The 15,787-nt window shown below is 38.2% G+C and overlaps 1 protein-coding gene across 1 annotated transcript in view; it reads left to right on the forward strand.

Moving 5' to 3' along the window:
• THADA (THADA armadillo repeat containing) overlaps nt 1-15,787 on the forward strand; it is a gene marked incomplete in the record, with an annotated part of 349,766 nt that overhangs the window by 133,721 nt on the left and 200,258 nt on the right.

Below are 15,787 nucleotides of genomic sequence, written 5' to 3' on the forward strand. Positions count from 1 at the left end.
AGTTTTATATTAAAGCTGTATATTGGCTGCTTCCAAACTGAAAGAACAAAAATAGGTAATTATGTTAATGGGTTACGTATCAGTCTTGCCAACAAATTAGATAATGTTACATTAGTAGTAAGGTTCCATAACACCCTTCACAGCCTTCTAATCTATTGCTTTGTACCCGGAGATGACTGTTAAGCCCATGTACCTTCTCTCATGGAACTAATCCCCATCTTGTATCATTCAACTGTCAAATAGCCCCGGTTTCTAGTAGAGTCTTTGATATTTACAATTTGACTGACCTTGGGAATATCTTGACTTGAGGCACTGTATTTAGCTTTGGATCCAACTTCCAATGCATAAATGCTGTATCAATATTGTTTCTTTGAACGCTCTAGGACACTGTTTCCTAATTAGGGTTCCTCCAGAGGTTGCTTGAGGTTCTTTTAGCAATGAGTAATTTGTGATACTCAAGTCAGTTTACCTGACACCAAGATCATTTTTGTAAGGGTGACATTCTTTCCTCCTGTGTAAGCAATTTAGAAAGCATTCTTCCCACTGACCACTACACTAATTTATTGTGTGTTGTGGATATAGTAAATATAGTACAGGTTCCCTGAAGATCTGCAAGTTATCTCAAGGGGTTCCCCCATTTTAAACAAGTAGAGAAACACTGCTCTATGACCTGAAAAAATCACCAAGCTAAACACAATGTAAGACTGTAAAAGTACTGGGGGAAGTGTTTTATTTTATATATAATTAACATTGTAAATTATATAATTTTAGGAAATATTCTTAAGTGTGATAGTTCCCCCACCTCCTAAATTATAAGCTCAACGGGACAAGGTTCTCTCCTTTTGTTTCACGGTCTGTATCTGTCATTTTAATGTATTTAATGTACAGCGCTGCATAATATGTTGGTGCTATAAAAAACCTGTTTAAAAATAATAATCATATGTTAACATAATGTAAAGTCAGCTCTTTCTTAAACTAATATTTTAGTTTCCACACTTGGTTTTCATGTTGGATCAGGTGCTATATCTCTGGGGAGCATGTACCCACCATAGTTTCCATTTACACCCAACTACCCCAATTATAACGTAAAAAAAAGGGCTTCCAGTATGCCTGTAATAGTTCTCAGTTATTCAAGCCATGGTAGTAATAGTAGTAGTAATAAGTAGTAAAGTAGTCACATTCAACAGGACCTGTTCTGTAATGTTAAAGACTGTTTACAAACTGGTTCTTCTGTCCTTATGAGTGTTAGGTACATTACCCCAACCCCTCCAGTATGTATAGATGATGGATTATTATGTCTCCAGGCTAGAATTCAGGAGAAGACTAATGTCAAGAGTTACTTTCAAAGTAATGTTGAAAAATATTGCTGACACTTTGCTAGGAGTATAATGCATGTACAGAGTCAACAAGAGAGAGGGTGTGACTGTATTTTCATTCAAAATTGAAACTTGCTCCTGTTTCAACGTGCCTGCTTACATTTCACTAGAGACAAAAACACTGCCTGTGGTGTTCTTCCCTCATGAAAAATTGTTTGAAAACGAGCACACTATTTCTTGACAGAATTGGGTCTAGCAGCCTTCCTTCTTCTGTTACCTACATATGTTAAACAGTTGGGACCGGAACCGTTCTCTGGACATCTGGGGAGCCACAGTCAGAGGGGGGTGTCTATCTTCAACTTCAAAATGACTAGTAATGAACAAAAATGGGTTGAAAAAACAGAAAATCTTTTAGAGACACATGAAGCCACCATTGCGTCATCTCATTCTGAAAATGTTAGTTGCTTGGCTGTCATCCTGACCATTTTCTTTTTTTTTCAGTATTTGGAGTCACTGACCCGGAATAAAAATGCATTCTTAACTTTTCAGAGATGCATAGTCGTTACAGGTCTTGGACTGGAAATATTGAAGCCTGGGGCTTATATTGCCAAGAAACTGCATCTATATGTCCATTCTTTATTGTCATTATTATTATTATTATCATTATTAGTCAGTATTTATATAGCGCCGACATATTACTTTACTTTTAGTCATGTCACTTTAGTCTTTAGTCATGTCACTAATTGTCCCTCAAGGGGACTCACAATCTAATGTCATGGTCATGTGTTGTTAACGTAGTCTAAGGACAATTTTTGAGGGAAAGCCAATTAATCAGGACACAAACCTGTGACCTAGTACTGCAAATAAGAGAATGCTAACCACTGAGCAAACCATGCTGCCATTTTCGGTTTTGTTTTAACATTTAGGGAATCAAAGAGTGGTACAGATAAATATTACATTTTTGTTGTTTTCTAAAGAAAAAGGTCTAATTCAAGATGACATCAGAAGCTTCAGGCAGTTCAGATACTTCCCTTGACTATAATTGGCAATACGTTGGCTCAGAAGCTAGCACTCAAGCTTTTGCATGGAGTTTGCAGCCCCTGTGTTTGAGTGGGTTTCCACCAGTTACTCCGGTTTCCTCCTACTTTCCAAGAACATGCAGTTAGGTTAATAGGCTTCCCCACAAAATTGATGTTAGACTGTATTAAAGACATATGACTTTGGTAGGGACATTCGATCAGTGGTCGCCAACCCTTCCGACATCACGGACCACTAAATTCATAATTTTAAATCCCTCGGGCCATTAATGTGAATTTTTTTTAAAAAGGTAAATACATTTGTAAAATAATGATCTTCCTAATGGTGCTGGCAAGGACTGTGGCGGCTCTGATTCATTGATCATCCCACGGTTAGGTGAAGTATTACTATTGTTACTATTATCATTATTTGCATTATCTTTGGTATTACTAAAGAAATGCAAAATATTTGTTTGCTTTTTCTCACTCATTATGGGTTTATTTCATTTGAATCCAAGACCAAACAAGAAATGATAGTTATCAAAGTCAAACTATGTGATACTATTAAATATAACAGTTAAAAAACTACACAGTTAAGGTCATACTTACCTAAAAGAGCATCTGAGAAATAAACCAATAAAATAAAACAATTGCATGGGAAGCGGTATTTGCGGAGCGGGGTGACTGTTGTAATGGTGGAAACAATACTGAAGCATACGGCTCAGCAACGGTTCCCTAATATAACCTAATACTACACTGACCTTACGCTGCGCCTCCCATGTTTTTCTGTCTCTAGTACAGTTTGTGAATTTAGTGCAATCTAAAGGCGAAAATTGTCATTCAGAAAATAGGAATTCATTAGAATAATGTTTTATTATCAATAAAACATAAAAAAATGCAAATAATATCCACATTTTCCTGTGGACCACTGGTTGGTGACTGCTGCATTAGTTGCGACTATGGACTTTTTAAAGCTCTACATAAATACTGTGTAATAATATTAATAATATGAACACTGTGCATCATCAGCAACTATAGTGGCTTGAGTCAAGAGGAATTGGGCATGGAACTCAGCGCTGCTTCTAAGTATAAACATAAAAAAATCACTTTGTTCATGTTATGTCATTGTCGGTTATGTCTACTGAAGTCTCTTCCGTCACAAGCACGCTTTAATGTCTTGCATTAAATAAAAACAGCACTGTAATGGTATTTTACAGTCTCCCTCTAACCTGTTCTGTTTATTATTTAACTTTTCCTTACAAATTTGTTTGTGTTACTTTGAATGACTTGCGGATGTGATACCAGTAGACTGTCAGATTAAAGGTCAATCTTGTGCAGGTTATTACTATGAGCAGTAAGACAGGGAGTCTGATAGGTGTGGGATGGAGGTTCTAGTCAAAAGGAAGGGGGTGGTGGTAGCCTGTAAGGTGATCTAGGATCTATCATTGTTTTATGATCCCTTTAAATGTTTGAAATTCAGCAGTAAAGTACAAAAACGTTTTAAACAACTTTTTAAATGCTTTTTTTTCGCCTTAGCTTTACAAATGCATATCAGTACCCTTGGATTTCCTACCCAGCATTATTATCCTCCACTGCCATGATAAAGCCTGCGGGGTACTTCAAAGGGAGCATGAATAATTGCTTTGTCACTGGTCTGTCCATGCCTGGTGCGGCCTCTTCTCAAGTTTTATTGAGGCCATAATCGCTTGATTAAGTTGGAGAGAGGCAGGAACAATAGAGCAGTGTCTGCTTTTTATTTGGAAACTATAAAGTGGCTGTTAAGCTTGACAGTGCTGATAGTAGAACTTGAATGGTGTTTGGCTTCAGGTTGACAACCTATGCAGGTCGATTATAGTGTACATGTGGAAGTTCAGCGCTGGCCAGCTGTGCTTTACAGCTCACTGGCATGGCTAACCAATATTAATTACTGAACCTGACTCTGAAGAATTTCGTTTTACTTTTGAATTAATTATGGAGGGCTACAACCTCTGAAATGTTTTTTTCTTGCTGCCCTTGCTGGGGGAATAAAAAACTTTTTCTGTTTTAGAAAACTTTGAAGTCCTGTCAGATCCATTGGGATAATGCATGTTAAGTCTGCTGTTATCCAGTATTTATACAGAGCTGGCACTTTACAAAGTCCATAGTCATACCACTAGCTGTCCCTCAAAGAGGCTCACAGTCAAATGTCTTTATCACATACTAAGGTCAATTGGCTTCCCTGCCAAAATGACCTAACTGCATGGTTTTGGAATGTGGGAGGAAACCGGAGTACCCAGAGGAAACCCATGAAACACGGGGAGAATCTGGAAACTCCATGCCCATAGTGTCCTAGCCCAGATTCAAACCTGGGGCCTAGCTCCGCAAAGGCCAGAGTGCTAACCTCTGAGCCATTGTGCTGGTGTGTTATGGTGCCAATTATTTTGCAGCTCTGACATGTTTTTTTTGCCGTCAGCTGCAATTCATGGCAATGCAGTACTGTGTGTTGTGGTGCACCGCATGGAAGAATATGCTATACATCGTTCTTCAACGCAATGCACAGGAACAGAGAAGTATGCATCGACCATGAAGGTCTTTCAATCTACTCAATTACTTTTGTGGAATGTGGCTGAATTCCTGGTTTCCTGTACTCTCTCTTTTGGGGAGAGTATAAAGAAAGCCAGTTCATTGGGTAAAGGCCATTAGTTGGATTGAAATATTACAACTGATAGCTGGCTGCTTTTTTTTTTTCCTCCAATAAGAGCTTCAGTGGTGTCTCCATTCCTTGATTTATATGGTTTATGTTGATGTTATGAGGAAGAATAACTTTCAGTGGTTGAATTGCTTGCCACCCTCTAACCGCTATTTGAAACATATGGCCAGCTTAAAATACTTTTTTAAAAAGTCCAAAAACTGTCTATTGTTGTCTGAAACCTCTTTTTTATACATCATAAATGAATCTAGCACTATACTTAGTGATTTTCTTCTTCACAAAATTTTCCTTAAATGTTCAATGCAGATTTTGGGGAATTTTTTTTCCATCTGAATCTGGAAGCTGTAAATTTATCCTGAGCAGTGAACTTTTGTACATATATACATGTATATACAGTATATTTTTTATTGTGTTATGCTGACAGTTTAGATAAATGTTAACGATTTATGATCTGCCTGCAGATGATCACTCTGCTGTACATAACTGGTTAAGCATTTCAAGCTTTGTGCTCCAATTACTCCCAGCATGCAATTCTTAGACCTGGGTTTGTTGTATAGCAAATTCCAGTCATGCTGTCAAACTAGTACATTCTGATATGTCCTCGATGTAAACACAGGACTCTCGAAACAATGACTCAGGCAAAAGAGGGGCTGGGTTGTGTTCCCTTCTTGTGACCTTGAAATTGTCACTTATCTTTCCGTGCCTGGGGCACCAAAACATATGGCTGCTGGAAAACATAATTGTGATAGTTTCTGTTTTTTCTTTGCTGAAAAAACTAAGACATCTGTCAATGTCAATATGAGCATTTGTCCAATGTAACATTATCATTGAAAAACATTATCGCCTATGATGAGTCAATAAAAAAGAATGCCCAGTTGAAACCTAAATTTGCCTCAAACCACCCTTACACCCCATAGACCAGTGTTTTTCAACCAGCATTCTGAGAAACCCAAGGGTTCCTCCAAAGGTTGCTAGGGGTTTCTTGAGCATTAAACAATTTGTTACTACTGGCCAGGACACTATCTGCATGGAGTTTCTAGGTTCTCCCCGTGTTTCATGGGTTTCCTCCGGGTACTCCGTTTTCCTCCCACATCCCAAACACATGCAGTAAGGGTAATTGGCTTCCCCCTAAAATTGACCTCAGACTGTAATAATGACATATGACTATGGTAGGGACATTAGATTGTGAGCTCCTTTGGGACACAGTGACATGACTATGGACTTTGTACAGCGCTGCGTAATATTATGGCATTAAATAAATACTGTGTAATAATATTAATACTGACATGAATGATCTTTTTGTGCTATCTTTAAGGCTAGATACACACTTGCAAGAATTGTCTTTTTAAATGATCTTTTACTTTCCAATGACAAAAGATTGCATGAACGAGTACTTGTACTGTACATACAGCGCCGTTCTGCTCTATAGAAGAAGTAGTCAGTAGGACAAATGGTTTAATGCTCGGGGGGGAGAAAGATAGAGCAGCACCCTGCTCTCTCTTTCTCCTTTACTTTCATTACGATCGACCACGGAACAGTGGCCCCTATATTAGCCCTGAGGCCATTATAATTTGACGTGTGTACGTAGCCTAGGGGTGACATTCTTTCCACTGAGCAGAATTGGTATGTGGTCAGGAAATCTTGATGTAGAGGGCCCAAGAGGGATGGGAAATAACATGAACTCTGATGTCCAGTTGGTAGGGCTGCCAACGCTTGTTGTGATTTCAGTGTAGCAGGGGCATCGGGACAGCTTATTAAAGCTCTGCAAGACTGGAGAAGATAGACTATCATCCAGGTTCTCCCATAATAGTCTATCTTCTCCAGTCTTGGTTAGGTTTAATAAATCAAGACAATGTGTTGCCATCCCAAACAGGAAGTTGGAAACTCTATGGATCCCTCATTTGACAGATATTTTGCAATACTTGTATTTTAGATAGGGAAATGTTCATGTAGTGCAATTTTATTTTATGCAATATTCTCTGAATAGAAAGTGATTCCTACTTTCTTTTGAACTATAAAGAGGAATTATGCTGAGGTCTCAATGCCCAGCAATGCTCTTGGGTGTATTGAAGTGAAATATTCTTGTGTATTGAGAAAAGAGGCTTTCAAAATAATTGATAAGATCATGTTTTTTTCAGATTTATGTTTGCCCATGTAGTGTTCATAAATACCTTAAAAAAGCTCTTTGTCATTGATAAAACAAGAAGTTGCTTAATATGTTTCAGTTCCCAGCGTCTTCCTAAATATGTAATACTGTTATTGCAGCTTATTCCTTGTTATCACTGCCTCAGTGATGAGCTGCTGTTGCTTTATCGGGTGCTGACTCACAAAGCCATTGTCATATCTGTTTTGGCTTTTGGCCAGAAATTCTTCTCTTACTGACTTACTGCTAATTTGTAGGACCTGGCTTGGGAGATTGGAGGCAACCCTACCTTGACCTCCTTAGAAATTTTCTCATAATTACCTGGGGAAATCTGGATATTAAAGTTCTCTACTAAATATCAAATCTAAAGTAAACTCCCGGAAAACTGCCAAATATAAACTGCTATAAATAAAAGTCATTATATTTAGGATGGTTTTTTTTTCACCCACCAAAGTATTCAAATTTCTGTCCATTACCAATTCTTTTGAAATATGGATAAAATATTTACTTGTTCATAATACTTAATCACCAAATAATTCCTCCAGATATGAGCCATCTATCATCTTGTGAAATCACAATACTGCCCCTGGAGGACTTCATGTCTCTGGAAGGACCTTGTGATGGCCATTTCTGGTGGCTACAAGGCAGCATCTACATTAGCTGGAAGCCCCCACAATATGTACCTTCCCAAACTACACAATAGAAGAAAAAAAGACCTGGTCTATCACATTACCATGGATTTGATTAAGTAAAAATACCATACAAATAGAGTTTCACAATGGAAACCATCTAATGCGACCATTTCAATTGACAAATGCATGACCACTGTACTCACAGCATCATTCTTTTCTATGGAGGAGGGAAGACAGGCAAGATGAATCTTGTTCTGATTGATAAATGACATCCAGGGACCACCCGAGATAACACACGACCGTTCTTCTTAGACAACAATCACCAGACATGCATTTGTCTGCATTTATTAGGGATGTCTGGCACATGGACAGCAATATTACCCTGCCAGGGAATCTAAGACTAGGTACACAATCCTTTCCAATGTCAAAAGACTGCATGACACATGAACGAGGGGAGAAAAAAAGTATGAAGGAGCGGCATCCCACTGTGTTCTCTCACCTTCACTTTCATTACGATCATTCATTGTTCAGCATTTGTGGATCCGCCAGGACAAATCCATGAAAGACGAGCACTGTACACATGCCAGATTCTCACACAAAGTCAGCCCTGAGGCGATAATTGGACGAGAATCATGTGGTGTGATGCTTAACTCCAATTCAAAACAAAAATGCTGAATTTTTATTAATATTAGTAATATTAATCAAGATATCTATATGGCATCATTGTCTTCAGTGGCGCTGTGCAAAAAACAATCCATAGTACAAACTAAATAATAAGAAAGATACAGGCTAAATGTTTACCTCCAATCTGATTTTGTATCTGATGGTGATTCAGCAGCCAGTAGATCATAAGAAACTTTTGGGTTTCCAGTTGTGGCCAGATCAGACGTGTTGGCTAATACCGATCAAAATACAACGTTTGTATAAACAATCAAGTACGTGCAATCAGGATACCAATCATTTTTTTTTCTGGGGAAAGTAATCACAAGGGCATGATCTGGTGCATGTCCATTGATGTGAGACTTCCGATTGATGGATTACCAGTTAGTATATCAATCGGTTGAGTATAACTTTGGCAGTGGATTTTCTAGTGTGTACTAACCTTTGCTACTTAATATTTTCATCAAGATGAGACATATACAATAAAGAAATCATAGGGTCAGGTTTTATATTGTTGCAGTACAACTATAGAACAGCAGAGGGAAGATTTTTTTTATTTTAGTTTTTTTTTAGTCTTGTAATAAATCCGTTTTACTACTTTTTTATTTTGCATTGCTTTCCTGTGTGAAAGAATTAATAAATATCGACGGTCTTCATTTCACTCTGTGTACATATCTTGATAAATCCCCCCTAGCATAATATGATTGTATACAGTAATCTGAACTAAAGCGTGACTGACAGCAGTGTTTTTGGCTAATATAGATCTGGAACCAAATGTCAGCACTGCCCATTTCTAACGTGTGCCAGTGTATGTGGTTTTCAAATACTTTTTATATGTTTTGTTTGAGTAATTTTTCCACCCCCGTTAACTGGCTTCTTTGAAGGGAAAAAATATACGAGGGCAAGTTTTGAAAGAAGTAAAAGTTAGCAAATGGGGAAAAACTTTATGCCTTAGCGGAATTTATATTTTTAGATTAAAAAAGTTATGTTTGTTTTCTGAGGGTCTGAAATCGGCATTACAAAATTCCGAACTAAGTAAGCAAAATACTTCTCAAGTTCATCGCCTTGAGAAAACATGCAAGGCCGTAAAAGAAGTTGTTAAGAGAGTAAAAGGGGACTGTTCATTGTAGGTTTCCTTTTCAGTTGGTTTAAATAATACAGAGATAACAAATATTCTTGGAAGTTCTTGTTGTTTTCGTTTTTTATGCTCTTTAATAGAAGTTCTGTCAGTCAGGACCTGTGTAAATACGTACCATTCAAGCACTGTGGTATTTGAAAGTGCTTATTATCTGCACTGGTTATTTTTATGGTTTTTAAGTTATATTAATTAACGATTACCTTAAGTTAAATTGTATCCTATGGTGACTTTCATTTTGAGTCTTGAGGGGACTGTGGGGCTATTGGACAAATGTATTATTTATATCAGAATCGTACCACAATTGCTAGACCCTGACATACTGGGCACGTCTTCTGTTGAGTGCCCCTGGTCCCCTGTGCCATTAAAGTTTGCAGTATGCCAAGAATAAGACATACTATTCTTTTTGGAACCTTGTGTAACAGGCACCTGTCAATGATCTGTGAATGGATTTCAGAAGTGTCTCCATCTAATCTTAAATACAAGCATAAGGTATTTAAAATATTATTTTTATTAGCCTGTATTTATATAGCGCCAACATTTTACGCAGCTCTTTACAAAGTCCATAGTCATGTCACTAGGTGTCCCTCAAAGGTTCTCGCAATCCAATGTCCCTACCATAGTCCTATGTCATTAACGTAGTCAAAGGACAATTTTGAGGGAAATCCTATAACCTAACTGCATGTTTTTGGAATGTGGGAGGAAACTGGAGTACACAGAGGAAACATGCGGACACAGGGAAGGCATACAAACTCATATAGCACAGTGCCCTGGCCGGGATTCGAACCTGTGACCTATTGCTGCAAGGCCCCAGAGTGCTACCCTATGAGCCCTTCATGCTCAGGGAAACTAATTCCTATGCATCATTCTGTTTTAATCTGATGTATTCATTTGCAATGTGATGAAACCCATCAGAATGCTTTATTTCTTCGCCTTTAATAGCACTTATAGCCCAGTACAACTGTAAGGGGAGATAAAGATCCAAGAAATAGAAGAAAATCAAGAAAAAGGGTCAACAAAATGTTGAGGGTTAGGACAAGGGCTCATCAACATTAAGGTATTTTATTCCACAATCATGGAAATGTTGCAAGCTAGAGACCAAAGATTATGCAGGTCTATCAGTGTAATATCCTTTTCTAAGCTTTCTTGTGGCACAGAATATTTTAGCAAAACCTCTACTTTTTGGATAAAGTAGCAGATTTATACCACCATTGTAATTGGTTATACAATGTGTAATTATTCTTTACTGAGTGCTAATTGTTTTGTTGTCACCATAAGGAGCCATTTTTTCACCTGTTAAGCAATAATTGTTTTTCAAGTGAAGCAGATTTAAACCTAATTATTAAAATCTCACACAATCTTTTGCATACTATTGTAATATCAAAAAAAGTCTTCAATGTTTTTAAACTTGCTACTTTCATCAAATTAATACCTAAAAATCTTTGCATTATCTGCTGTTTTGGGTTGAAAACACAGTTCCAATCTTCCAGTTGCTGGGTATTGTCACACACACTTCCAGTAGGAACTGTAAATGTTTATGCCGATGTTCAGTTCTTATATTCTGCCGTTGTTACATTACCTTTAGCAATCACATGCAGCCACCACTGGAGGTTATATAGTCACACTTTTGTGCACACTCGAATATTAGATCTCTAGGAGCTTGTATGAGCTCCACTTTTTTGGGAAAGCTTTCTGTAGGGTGTTTTGGGGAATTTATGCCCAGCAGAAAAAAAACATTTGTGTGGTCAGGTACTAATGCTGGAGGACCTGGTTTACAACCGTTATTTCAACTTTTGCATACATTTTCAATAAACTTGAGGTCAAGGGTCAGCATGGTGGCTCAGAGGTTAGCACTCTGGCCTTATCAATGCTAGGTCCAAGGTTTGAATCTCAGCCAGGACACGTTCTGCATTGCTTTTGCATGTTCCCCCTGTATTTGCGTGGGTTTACCCCGGCTAACCCACAGTTAGGTTAATTGGCTTCCCCCCAAGTTGACCCTAGATTGCGTTAATGACATATGACTATGGTAGGAACATTATATTGTAAGACCTTCTGAGGGACATTTAGTGACATGACTATGGACTTTGTGCAGCGCTGCTCAAGCACATGTTGGTGCTATATAATTACGAGATAACAATTATAATAAAGGATCTGTTAGACCACTTGAGTACCCTCACATCTAATACCTAGAACCATCCCATTATGAACCAATCTTTGTGCACCTGTGTTTTTATTTGTAAACCTGTTTACATATTTTTAGCCATAAAGTGTAGATAGGAAGTGGCTTCAAAGAGGAAACTTTTTTTTTTTTTGTTTACATAAAATTTTTATTGAGGGATGAACATGAATTACAAAATAATACAACATACAGGGTATACAAAGAAAAAAAAAAGAAACAAAACAACAAACTAGTAATCAACAGTCTGATATTACACAGGGGAACTATTTTTAGTCATCAATGTCAGTAGTGCAACCACCAAAAATCAGCTGTGCAGCATACACCTGAAGAGCCCATTAATTTACAGTGCTAAAATAGTGTGAAACCTTATCTGACTTATGGGTAAACAAACCCAAATGCTTTTACACAAGCTTTCTGGACATCACTGCTTGACCGAAGGTTTGTAGCTTATGAAAAACCCAGGGTACGTGCCAGTGTTTGCGTCTGAATCTTATCGGTTTGTGCTTCTTCCTGTTTGAGTCACAGAGATTTTTATCTATTATGTGCTCTTTTATAGAGATTTTTATGGTTGCCTTCTCATGCACTTCTCTGGGTTAATCATTCCAAGTGATCTGCTTTTTATGGTGTTCTGATGTATAAGCAGATACAGATGATTTTTATGTTAAAGAACTAGTGACTTGCAAGTTGGCACAGGTCCACAAGAATCTGTTTTAGCATTGTGAAGGCCTCCAAGATGGTTTTGTTGTCAGTATTCATATTGCTTGTAGTGCTCATAAATGAGTACAATTGCTCTGTATGGTTTGAGTTTTAGCTCAACATTCCCTGCCCTGGTGGTAATCAAACCTTTGTAGGTGAGGGGGTGTTCATCTGTCAAGAAATTTAGAAACTATTCCAAAAAATACTTGCTTTCAGAATTCAGTACAGTATTATCTAGTTATACCTAAAGCATTAAACCGTTAAACTGCAAATACTAAACTGATTGCTACTACGTTTTACTTGTGTAGGTAACTTATTAGGAAGCCATTTATTTAGCAATTTATAGATACTCTTAGCTTTCAGTTGCTAGCCATTTTAGTAACAGGATTCACCATGTAGTTTACGAATACATGTCCTTAGACACTGCAGCAAAAATCTGGCAGAAGTTTTGAATTACCCGCTCCAACTATATACCAAAAAAGTTGCACCTTAAGGGGTTGCCCTAAGTAACATATGTTTGATAGAAAAATGCCAGCTGAGATAGGGAGCCCTTATCTGACATATAAAGCTTAGGCTATGTACACACATTAGAGTTTTGTTGTTGGAAAGGATCTTTAACAATCCTTTTCAAGAACAAAAGACTAAAATATGCATGAACAAGCTCTACATACAGCACTGTCCTGCTCTATGGAAAGGGGGGAAAACATGCAAGCGGAACCCCATTGTGCTCTCTCCCCTTCACTTGAATTGCGGTCATTCGTTGTTCGGCCAGGACGGATCCATTAACGACGTTGATCAGTTGCTATACACACGTCAGATTCTCATCCGATACTAGCTCTGAAGTGATAATCAGAAAAGAATCATTTGATGTGTGTACGTAGCCTTAGGAAGGTGCAGTGCATTTTTTATTATATTAGACATTAGATTTAAAGAGGAACTAGACCCAGTTGATTCTCACCTGTCCCTGTTACGTCATGCACACCACCTTATTCTTTCTTCCATTTCTTAGTTGTTCCAGTCTTTAGCCATCTTGATTTTGGTTGGAATGCCATAATTCCCACGCAGGCGCAAGGGAGTTCAATCTCGGAGGCCATAGGGGAAGCTGCGATGCGCATAAGCAGCTCAAAGATTTTGACAGTTGAGGGGACAGATGAGGAAGGTAAGAAAGCTAATTGCAAAAGGGGCCTCACCTGTCCTTTTTCTGCAATAAAGCCCTGCCTGACTGCGGAACTTTAGTTCCACTTTAATAAAAGGAACAATTTTAAAATTTTTGGAATCTGAATCCACGGACAGTATTTGATCAATATATCAACTGAACAAAAATGCACATTCTTTGTTTGAGCAATATGCAACAAACAGTTCTCCTCAACAACTACTACCCCCAAAGGTAACACTGCAATATAAAAAAAAGGCTTTTTATTTTATACCACGTGGGAACCCTTGAAATAACTTTGAGGATTCAGTGGAAACCTGGTTGAGAAACACTGCAATAACAGCTATACCAGCCATCATTATAATCATTGGTTAACACTCCCTTTGCTTGGGGTTTGTTAGAGAGCGCTCCCGGCTGCAGTCAGGCACATGATCAATATCATTCAGATATTTATTGTTTACACTGGTCGTGCACCCATTGATCAGGGTATGGCCACCTTTAAATTTGAACAGTGCTACGTACGTAAGCATGTGACCTATTATATGTGACTCAGCAGCAAAACACTTCTAAATAGCCTCTAAATACTGGAGGGCTGTATTACTTTCTGAGCGCTTTTAATTCGTTTTTAACCACCTGTCTCAAGAGAGTGCACCAAGAAGCCACGTTTCATAAACCGATAGTCACGTTGGTTCTTTTTTAACCAACACTGACCTGCCTGTTGGGAATTGTGTGTTTGTTCCTACCCAAATTAAGGTCTGAGCAAAAAGGAAGGGGTCAAGTTTAAAGACTGTAACTAAAAAAAAATTATACATCTGCCTAAGTGTCTAAATTACACTAAATTGCTGCAGCGTAGAGTACATGTATTATCAGCCGCTCACATGGGATCTTCGTGGGAAAAACGACCCCTTCACGCTGTCATTACGTTGTCACGTGCACAATGGTATGTTGTAATGATGATAGAAACCATTTTCCAGTGAATGGGCTCATGTAAAGATCAGCAGCTTTTGTAATGCATAGGGAGACAGAACCGCTGCTGCTGACAAGCCAGTTTTTGCATATGGTGTGCTGTTTGTTCAAGAGATATTTGGTCAGGCGCCACAATCGCTGGTGGTTAAGGCTTCACATCAGAATGTGTATAAATGCAGCAGTCATATTACATTGTAGGAGCGCTATTTTTCTGTAATTCTAAATGTGACTTTCAATTACTCATAGGTGCTAATGTATAAAAAGTGGAAAATATCTTTCATCTGTATCAACCAGTCCAAATCATTGTTTCTTTTTCAAACACAGGCTGCAGTAATAACAGTTGGAAGCTAATTGGTTGCTATCAGTAAGACAATTTTCTTACCTTAAAATAAAACGATCAGCAGTAACAACCAGTGTAAGCTGCAGGGCTTTGGGTTAAGGAATAAAGAAGTTTGTTTTTTATCATTACAGAAGACAGTGGATGTATAAAAGAACCAGGTCGAACCAGTCAATATCTTTTCACCAATAGCAACTAATCAAAATCTTTTCTACGTAAGCATGTCAGATGGTTCTCGTCCAATTCTCGCCTCGAGCTAGTATTGGACAACAATATGACATGTGTACAGCGGTCATTCTTGGATGCGTCCTGACTGATCTATGAACGACGAAAGTCGAACTACCATAAAGCAAGTGAAGGGGAGAGAGCACAGTGGGGTGCCTCTTTGTCGTTCTCCCCCCTCCCCTCTCCATAGAGCAGGATGGAGCTGTATGTACAGCTCTCGTTCACTCATCTTTCAGTCTTGTCGTTGGAAAGGAACGTGAATGATCCTTTTTCAACACAAAAACGTGTGTTCATAGCCTTAGCTTTTAGTTTTGAATGTTGCACATACTGCACAGCTGACAGTTGGAAGTGGTTTGGTCAAGAATGTCATTTTTACTTTTTCTCATAAAGTAGGAATGCCTATTATCTTACTTTTAGGAAGGGATTGCAAATTTTCAACCAAGAGGGCAAATATAACCAAGTACCTCCTTAATGAATCACATCATGTAGATTTGGCTTTCTGCTCCAGTCTGCCCTTGGTTTCATGAGCTGCATAGGAATTTGGTGCTGGAAGACCATTCTCACTTTTGCCTCGTGCAGGTCCGAATATGTAGCTGATGGCTATAGGATGTCCAACATGTGCCATTGGTTTCTTATGCTC

The sequence above is a fragment of the Pyxicephalus adspersus genome, chromosome 4 (assembly GCF_032062135.1).
Source record: "Pyxicephalus adspersus chromosome 4, UCB_Pads_2.0, whole genome shotgun sequence".
Lineage (NCBI taxonomy): Eukaryota > Metazoa > Chordata > Amphibia > Anura > Pyxicephalidae > Pyxicephalus > Pyxicephalus adspersus.